An 8207-nucleotide genomic window follows, 5' to 3' on the forward strand; every position below is an offset into this window, starting at 1 on the left:
GAATGAAGGCTTTTTTGATAATAAAGAATTTCCAAGGGAGAAGAGGACTCTGGTTCTGTGGAGGCAGATGCCCCAACATAGGAGAATGCCAGGAAGGTGATGTAGGAGTGGGTAGGTAGGTGGGGGAACACTCTCATAGAAGCAGGGGGAGTGGAGATGGGATACTGCGTTTTCAGAGGAAAAACCTGGAAAAGGGATAACATTTAAAATGCAAATAAATAAATACCCAATAAAATAAAAGAATTTCAAACAAACAAACAAACAAAAAACAAACAAAAATGAATCGACAAATTGATCTTCATAAATTTGCAAAGCTTCTGCAAGACAAAGGACATTGTCATTACAAAAAACAGGAACCAACAAATTGGGAAAATATCTTTAACAATCTTCCATATGATAGAGGGCTAATATTCAATATATAAACAGATTTCTAGGAGTTAGGTTATCAAATAACCCTATTTTAAAAGGGAGTACAAAGCTAAACAATGAATTCTAAACTGAGGAGTATCAATTTCTGAGAAGCACCTAAAGAAATGTTCAACATCCTTAGGTATCAGGGAAATACAGATCAATGCAACCCTGAGATTCTACTGCACACAAGTCAGAATGGCTAAGATCAAAGCCTCAGTGAGATCAGACTTTGACAAGGATTTGGAGAAAGAGGAAGAGTCCTCCTTTGTTGGTTAGATTGCAAACTGGTACAGTCACTCTAGAAATCAGTCTGGAGATTCCCTGGAAAATTGGACATTGCTCTACCTTAAGACTCAGCTGTACCACTTCTGGGCATATACCCAAATTATGTTCCAACATGCAACAAAAACACAAGCTCCACTATGTTCATAGCAGCCTTATTTATAATAGTCAGAAGCTGGAAAAAACCCAAATGCCCTTCAACAGAGGAATGGATACAGAAAATATGGTACATCTACACAAGGGAGCATTGCTTACCTATCAAAAACAATGACTTCATGAAATTCATAGGCAAATGGATGGAACTAGAAAATATCATCCTGAATGAGGTAACCCAATCACACAAAAAAACCCACACAAGGTATGCACTCACTGATTAGTGTATATTAGCCCCAAAGCTCAAATTACCCACGATAAAATCCACAGACTCCATGAAGCTCAAGAACAAGGACAACCAAAGTGCAGATGCTTCAGTCCTTCTCAAAAGGGGAACAAAAATATTCACAGGAGGGGATATGAATACAAGGTTTGGAGCAGAGACTGAAGGAATGGCCATTCAGAGCCTGCCTCACACGGGGTTCCAGCCCATATATATACAGTCACCAAAACTCGACAATATTGATGAAGCCAAGAAGTGCATGCTGACAGGAACTTGATATAGGAGTATCCTGAGAGGCTCAGCCAGAGAGTGAAAAATACAGAGGCAAATGCTAGCAGCAAAACTTTCAACTGATCACAGGGTCCCCATTGGAAGAATTAGAGAAAGAGCTAAAGAGGCTTGCAACCCCATAAGAACAATAGTACTCACCAACCAGAGCTTCCAGGGACTAAACCATTACCCAAAGTGTACACAGCGGCAGACCTATGGCTCCAGCTGCATATGTTGCAGAGGATGGTCTTGTGGGGCACCAATGGGAGAAGAAGCGTTTGGTCCTGCCAAGGCTGTACCCCCCAGTATAGGCGATTATCAGGGTTGGGAGACAGGAAGGGAGGTGGCTGTGGAGGGGGTACAGCCTTATAAAAGTAGGGGTGGGGGATGGGATAGGGAAGATTATGGATGGGAAACCAGGAAAGGGAAAACATTTGAAATGTAAATTAAAAATTTTTCAATAGAAAAATTGCAGTATACTAGAAGAAAAAAATTCTTTTTTTTTAGACACCCAAATCTTTTTTTATTGGGGGAATGGGTTTCTAGGGGGTAGGCCTGGAGCTCTCACTGCACAGCTTGTTCATTGGCACTGCCTCCAGAATCCTGTGGCTTCATCACATCTGGAAGCTCCGGAGGGCTGGAGAAGGGTTCAATACGCAGCGCTTCAAAGCTGTCATCTGCTCGAAAGGCCAGGCCCACTGTGGCTGGGGCCTGTGGCCTTGCTGTCTGACTGGTGAAGCCACATTCGCCCAGAGTTTTTCCGTCATCAAGGAGCTGGTCGTCCTTGTACAGCTGCTGCTCCTCTGGCGGCCGCTTGAGGATGCCCTCTACGATGCGCTTCAGTTCGAACACCGTGCTCGACTCCTTGGCGTCCGTAAAGATGGTGGTCTTGTGGCGCCGGATCATGAGAAACACGTCCCGAGGACAGTGAGCCCGCGTCAGCGTTAGCCCGCAGCCCCCGGCGTGACCCCGGAGCCCCTGCCGCCCCCGGCCCCGTGCCCCTCCCCCCCGCGTCTTATGTGCCTTCCTTACTATTCTATTTTACTTTAACATAGCATATGAGTGTGGTGATTAAATAATTAAGCTTGATCACCTACCTGATAATCAACAAAGTTAGTGTTTAGGTCAAGACAGTTTGATTTCAGTTTTCACTCTTTGCCATTACATGGCATCTACTAGGTATCAAATGTACAGCAATATGTGCCTATACTGAATATCCATACATGAATAAATATGACATGTGTCACCTTGGATAAATAGTCTTACACAAGGGGAGAAAGCTGATATTTAAATTATAATAAAACATTGTAAACTGTGATACCAAGTGTATGTGCTACAGTAAATGAGCTACAGAAAAACGTCAGTGAATTATACCTATAGAAACAGATTGTCCACTGTCGGTGGGTATAATAATAAGATAATAACCAATACATTATCTTGTTAATATCTGCATGGACATAACATTTGTTAAAACTTATCTTCAGACTACACATTATCCTAAGAAATTCACATAGATTTGCTCATTCGTTAGCTTTAGAAAAAACATGAATTAAGAAGTTTCTTCATTGTATCTAGGAAAAGTTCAAGGTACTCAACACAAGAATATCCTGAGCAAAGTCCTAGAGGGTGAGGCATAAGTTTAAGCCCAAGTTGTTTGCCTGCAGAATCTGCTCCATTTACTACCATTTCCCTCTCTACCTTTAAAGTTATTTTTCAAGAGATAATGAATGTGAAGGAAAGTGGAGTGCGGTGTATAAAGGGTTTGGAGGGAGGGGAGAGAGGAAGAAATGTCATAACTATAATCTCAGAAATTAAAAAATACGGATATCAAAGTGTAACCTACCAATTTGAATCCAATTGACAGAATGATTGTGGGCATTGGAACGGCTTGCCTCATCATTTCTGAGCACTCTATTTCAATGGTTTCACAAGAGGCTGGCTGAAATATATAAATTCATGATGATCTCTGCAATGTTGCAAGAACAATTGACAAGGTATTCACCATCAACTCTAAAACTGTCAGAAAAGAACAGAAATTTGATTAAGATTTTTGGTTACCTCAAATTATTTCAATACCATACATTTTAGATAATTTCCCTCAACTCTTAAAAATGGCCATTTTAAGATTGTTTATGTCAAGTTTAAAAAGTAGAGCTCAAATAACTTCCACAATACAGTTCTTCAAATTGAGTCTGGATTTCAAATTCACGAGTGAGGCTCATCTAATCAAAGCTTAGAAACAAGCCGTCATGGTTGTCTGGAAGTCCAAGCAAAGAAAACACCTAAACAACTTCAAGAATGCTTCCCATAGTTACTGTCATCGTCTTACCAAAAATCACTATGAGCTGGAACAGTACATGCTATGCTGTGGAGCATGTGTTACAGATTCAACAAACCTTACTCAAAAAGTCGGGGTCATTGTCTCATATTAATATAATGATGACACACACAAAAGGTCATTATAGATATATTACTCTCCAGTCACAAGTACTCTGGATTTAAGGTCTCTATATACTTTACCTGAAACAGAAACAAAAACAAAAAGTGTTTGTGTTTTTCTGGTTTTGGAGTCATTATGTGAGATCTCTAGTTGCAAAGTTTATTTCAACTAATGCAGATACAACATAAGGCTGAAACAGCATTTTCTGAAAAATAAAAAGAGAAATGAGTAAGAAGAAAAGATGTGAATGTGATCCAAAATAGGAAACAAAAGCAGAATTACAAAATTCTTAGCAGGTGTTTGTGTGTGTGTGTTTGTGTGTGTGTGTGTGTGTGTGTGTGTGTGTGTAAGAAAACAGAAGAAACATTGGGAAATGCTAAAGGAAGAAATAGTCTAACTGTACCACACTCAGATGTAATCACTGTCAATTCTAGAAGCAACCAAACAAAAACAAAAATTATGAGCATTTTCATAAATAGCTTCTATATTGTAGCAAGTGACCAAGAAAGAAAACTGGAAATATCAAGCAAGCAAGCAAGCAATTCTCAGAAATGGGAAAGGCATTAACTGTAAAATATATGAAAAACTGGACTTTTGATTCCTAGAGCTTTGCCAGTGGGGCTGTAAAATGTGATATACATTTCAATACACTATTTTTTTTAATTTATGAGATTGTAATTATAGCATGACTCCCTTTCCTTCCCCCTCCCCAATTCCTTCATAATTTGTCTCAGAGCAAAAAACATACTCTGGGTCTTTATCATAAATCTAGAACACTCCCTCTCTACTCACATAACTCCCAATTGTGCTGAAATAACTTAAAAACAACATTCAGTTCTGCTCCTAACTCAAAGATTAAATAACACGGAAAGGTTTTCAGGGAGAATTTGCCTATCAGAGAAAATAGAAAGTCCAAAATATAAAACAAGTTTAAGCACAGTAAAGGTGACCACAAATGGCCTGGCAATCATACATAGGGAGCAGCAGCAAACACTGAGCCATAATAAAATAAAGAGGACGTCAAACAAATGAGGGATAAATCTCTAAGATAACATAAATTAGAGAAATGGAATGTTTAAACAAATTGGTTCCCTGTGGTTAATTTCTCAAATACACAAATGAAAAATGTTATCAAGGAGCTAAAAATAGGAAGGTGAGCTTGACTAGAAAAATAATCTTTATCTCCCATTCCCTTTCCTCCTTTCCCTCCCTCCCTCCCTCCCTCCCTCCCTCCCTCCTTCTCTCTCTCGCTTCCTCTCCTCCCTCCCAGCCCACTTACTCTCATAGTACCTGTAAGCAGCTGGGTTGAATCCTGTCTGCAATGGTACTCTCTTGACCTCAAGCAAGTTGCTAAAATCCCCTATACTTCAGTTTCTTCACAGTAACATGTAAAGTTGTAAAAAGTGTAACACGAGGGCTGGAGAGATGGCTGAGTGGTTGAGAGTACTGAGTGTTCTTCCAAAGATTAAAGTTCAAATCTGAGCACTCATGACTGTCTGCAACGCCAGGATCCAATACCCTCACACCAACATATATGCAAACTAAACATCAATGTGCATTAAAAAATACTTCAACACAGGGACAAAGTAGATGGCTCAGCATCTAAGAACATGCAATGATCTGGCAGAGTGGGAGAGAACTTGAGTTTAGTCCTAAGCACCAGCAAATGGAGACTCACAAATGCCTGTAACTCCAGCATCAGAGAATCCAATCTTCCTTTTTAACATCCTTGGACATCTTTTTTCACATTCGTGGATCCAAGCACACATGAAGAGACAATCAGACACATAAACACACAGAGTCTATTAAAAATAAATTATTTAAAGGGTATAATAACACATATTGTGTAATGTCATGGGTAATGCTGTATAGAATAGAAAAAGGCAAGCTTTCAGGTTCCTTCTTGGTTTTCTGGCTTCACTTGATGTTGGAATGTGATCTAGATTTATACCCAGATGAACTATCCAAGGTGCTTTTATTCAGGATTCATGTCAAAGCAATAGAATTGCTAATGTATTTGAACATATGAATTTGGTCCTCTAAACATATATGAAAAACCAAGATAGTAGTATACAATTGTAATCCTATGCTGTACAGACAGAATGATCCACAGATCCATTGTCAGATAAAGATTTAAGCCAGTTAAAATCTCTGTTTTACAAAGGTAAAAAGAATACATTGTGGGAAACTACTGCCAAAGTTATCCCCTAGCTTCCACATGGGCCGGCACAAGTATGCACACACATGTGTGCATACACACATACATATACACAGAAAATAGGATAATAAAGTATCACTAATGAGATAACATGTAAAACAAGGAAAATGTGGGTAAAGTCAATTTTTAAAAAAAATAAAGAATAGCAAAGAAAATGGAAATTTTAACATTTAAAGCAATGTTCTGGAAAATAGGTTAACTTCAAATTACTGAAAATAAGTCAAAACAAGTGGAATATCTGCTAAGGCAAGAAGACAGAGAATGACTGATAGAAAGACAATTAGTGCACATTAAATTAAAATTCACTTACACATCTGCCAGGAAAATGATCAGGATGCCCATCAAAGCACTGTGGACTGGAAGTTGCAAAATGGGAGATAAAAAGATGTACTGAAGATATGTGAGTCCATCACGTCAAGCATTTTCCAAGGTAGACTATTAAAATGTCAGCACGAAGCAGAAGACAAAGCTCAGTAATGAGCAGCACACACCATGCTCACAGACGTTCCAAGTTGATTCCCAGCATCCATTTCTGCATTCTCATAGATGTCTGCAAATCGAGTTTCATGGGTTTTGATCATCTCTAACCTATACATACACACACAAACCACGTAAAGATAATGATTTTAAATCTTTTTTATCTTTATTAACTTGAGTATTTCTTATTTACATTTCGAATGTTATTCCCCTTCCTGGTTTCCAGGCCAACATCCCCCTAACCCCTCCCCCTCCCCTTCTCTATGGGTGTTCCCCATTACCGCCCTCCCCCCAACAATCACGTTCACAGGGGGTTCAGTCTTGGCAGGACCAAGGGCTTCCCCTTCCACTGGTGCTCTTACTAGGATATTCATTGCTACCTATGAGGTCAGAGTCCAGGGTCAGTCCATGTATAGTCTTTGGGTAGTGGCTTAGTCCCATGATTTTAAATCTTAAAAATAAACTTTAATGAAATATGATGCATCGGCAAGTTACACATAGAAGGATATAGTGATTGTAGAATGTTATTGATTTTACTTCATAGCAACAAGGTTACAAAATTACAAAAAATAGAGTTTTACAGATTTTAATAGACATTTTATTTTCCTAAATACAAGGATGTTTTCTATACAGTATTCATTTGTGGTAAGGAAATTTTTAGATCGTTTTTCAACTCACTTTAGCTATATTACATTCCACTTGTAAATGTCTGTTTTTTTTCCTTTTACTTCATTTATTTATTTGCTTATTTTTATTTTATTCTTTTTTTAAAATACTACATGTCAACCACAGTTTTCCCTTTCTCCTGTTCCCCAGTGTCTTCCCACCACTTTGCCAACTATTTGTCCCCTTAGGAAAGAGAAGGCCTCCTAGGCACATCAAGGCTGGACAAGGTTATCCTATAGAAGCAAATAGGTTCCACAAGTAGGCTAAAGTGTCAGTGACAGCCCCTGATCCCATTTTAGGATTCCCACAAAAACACTAGGCTACTTAGCCATAACATATATCTAGAGAAACTATATCAGACCCCTAAGGTTCCTTTATCTCTATAAGATCCCATTAGTCACAGGTTAGTTAATTCTATGGGTTCTGTTCACTCACATGTTCATGTGATGTCCCTGTCCCCTCTGGTTTCACTAATCCATCTTTCTCTCCCTACTAGGAAAGACTCCTCGAGGTCCACCTAATATAGGACTGTGGAGTTCTGCATTTGCTCTTGTCAGTTGCTGGATGAAATCTGTCTGCTTTTACGGTTACAATTTTGCTAGTCTCTGGTCCCAGAACACATTGTAGGCAAGACAAACCATAGATCGAAGGTCTTGTGGCTGGCTTGCTGTCGCAATCCTTCTGCCTGACCCTTGCCTAATTATGGAAGAAGGTTAACTAGGGTCCCCTTCCTACTGATTGCTAGGCGTCTTTGTTAGGGAGACTCCCGTAGATTCCACAGAGTCTCTGTTGTACTAAGTTCCTATATAGAATTTAAAATGCCTCCCAATTCCACTCACTTCTTCTAGTATTTCCTCTTCCTAAACCTGGTTCCTTCTGTTCCCAACACCATGCACTCAAAGTCCACCAGAGAAAGCTATTTTATTTCCCCTTCCTAGGGAGATCCTTTTGTCCTTGCTCCAGCCCTCCTTGTTTCATAGTTTCTCTGGGTCTTGTGACCTTCACATGATTGTCTTTTACTTTATGACTAATAGCCACTTGTAAGTGAATACATGCCATGTTTGTCT

At 39.2% G+C, this 8207-nt stretch overlaps 1 pseudogene across 2 annotated transcripts; it reads right to left on the reverse strand.

Annotated features, from left to right (window-relative positions):
* Nucleotides 1-1835: 1835 nt before the first annotated feature.
* On the reverse strand, nt 1836-7908 carry Elob-ps16 (elongin B, pseudogene 16; annotated as a pseudogene). Of its 2 annotated transcripts, NR_203056.1 has the most exon segments (5): nt 1836-2235; nt 3184-3355; nt 3860-3984; nt 6308-6585; nt 7576-7908. The product of NR_203056.1 is annotated as an elongin B, pseudogene 16, transcript variant 1 (transcript).
* Between the last annotated feature and the right edge of the window lie 299 nt (nt 7909-8207).

This window comes from Rattus norvegicus, chromosome 8, assembly GCF_021556685.1.
Source record: "Rattus norvegicus strain SHRSP/BbbUtx chromosome 8, alternate assembly SHRSP_T2T, whole genome shotgun sequence".
Classification (NCBI taxonomy): Eukaryota; Metazoa; Chordata; class Mammalia; order Rodentia; family Muridae; genus Rattus; species Rattus norvegicus.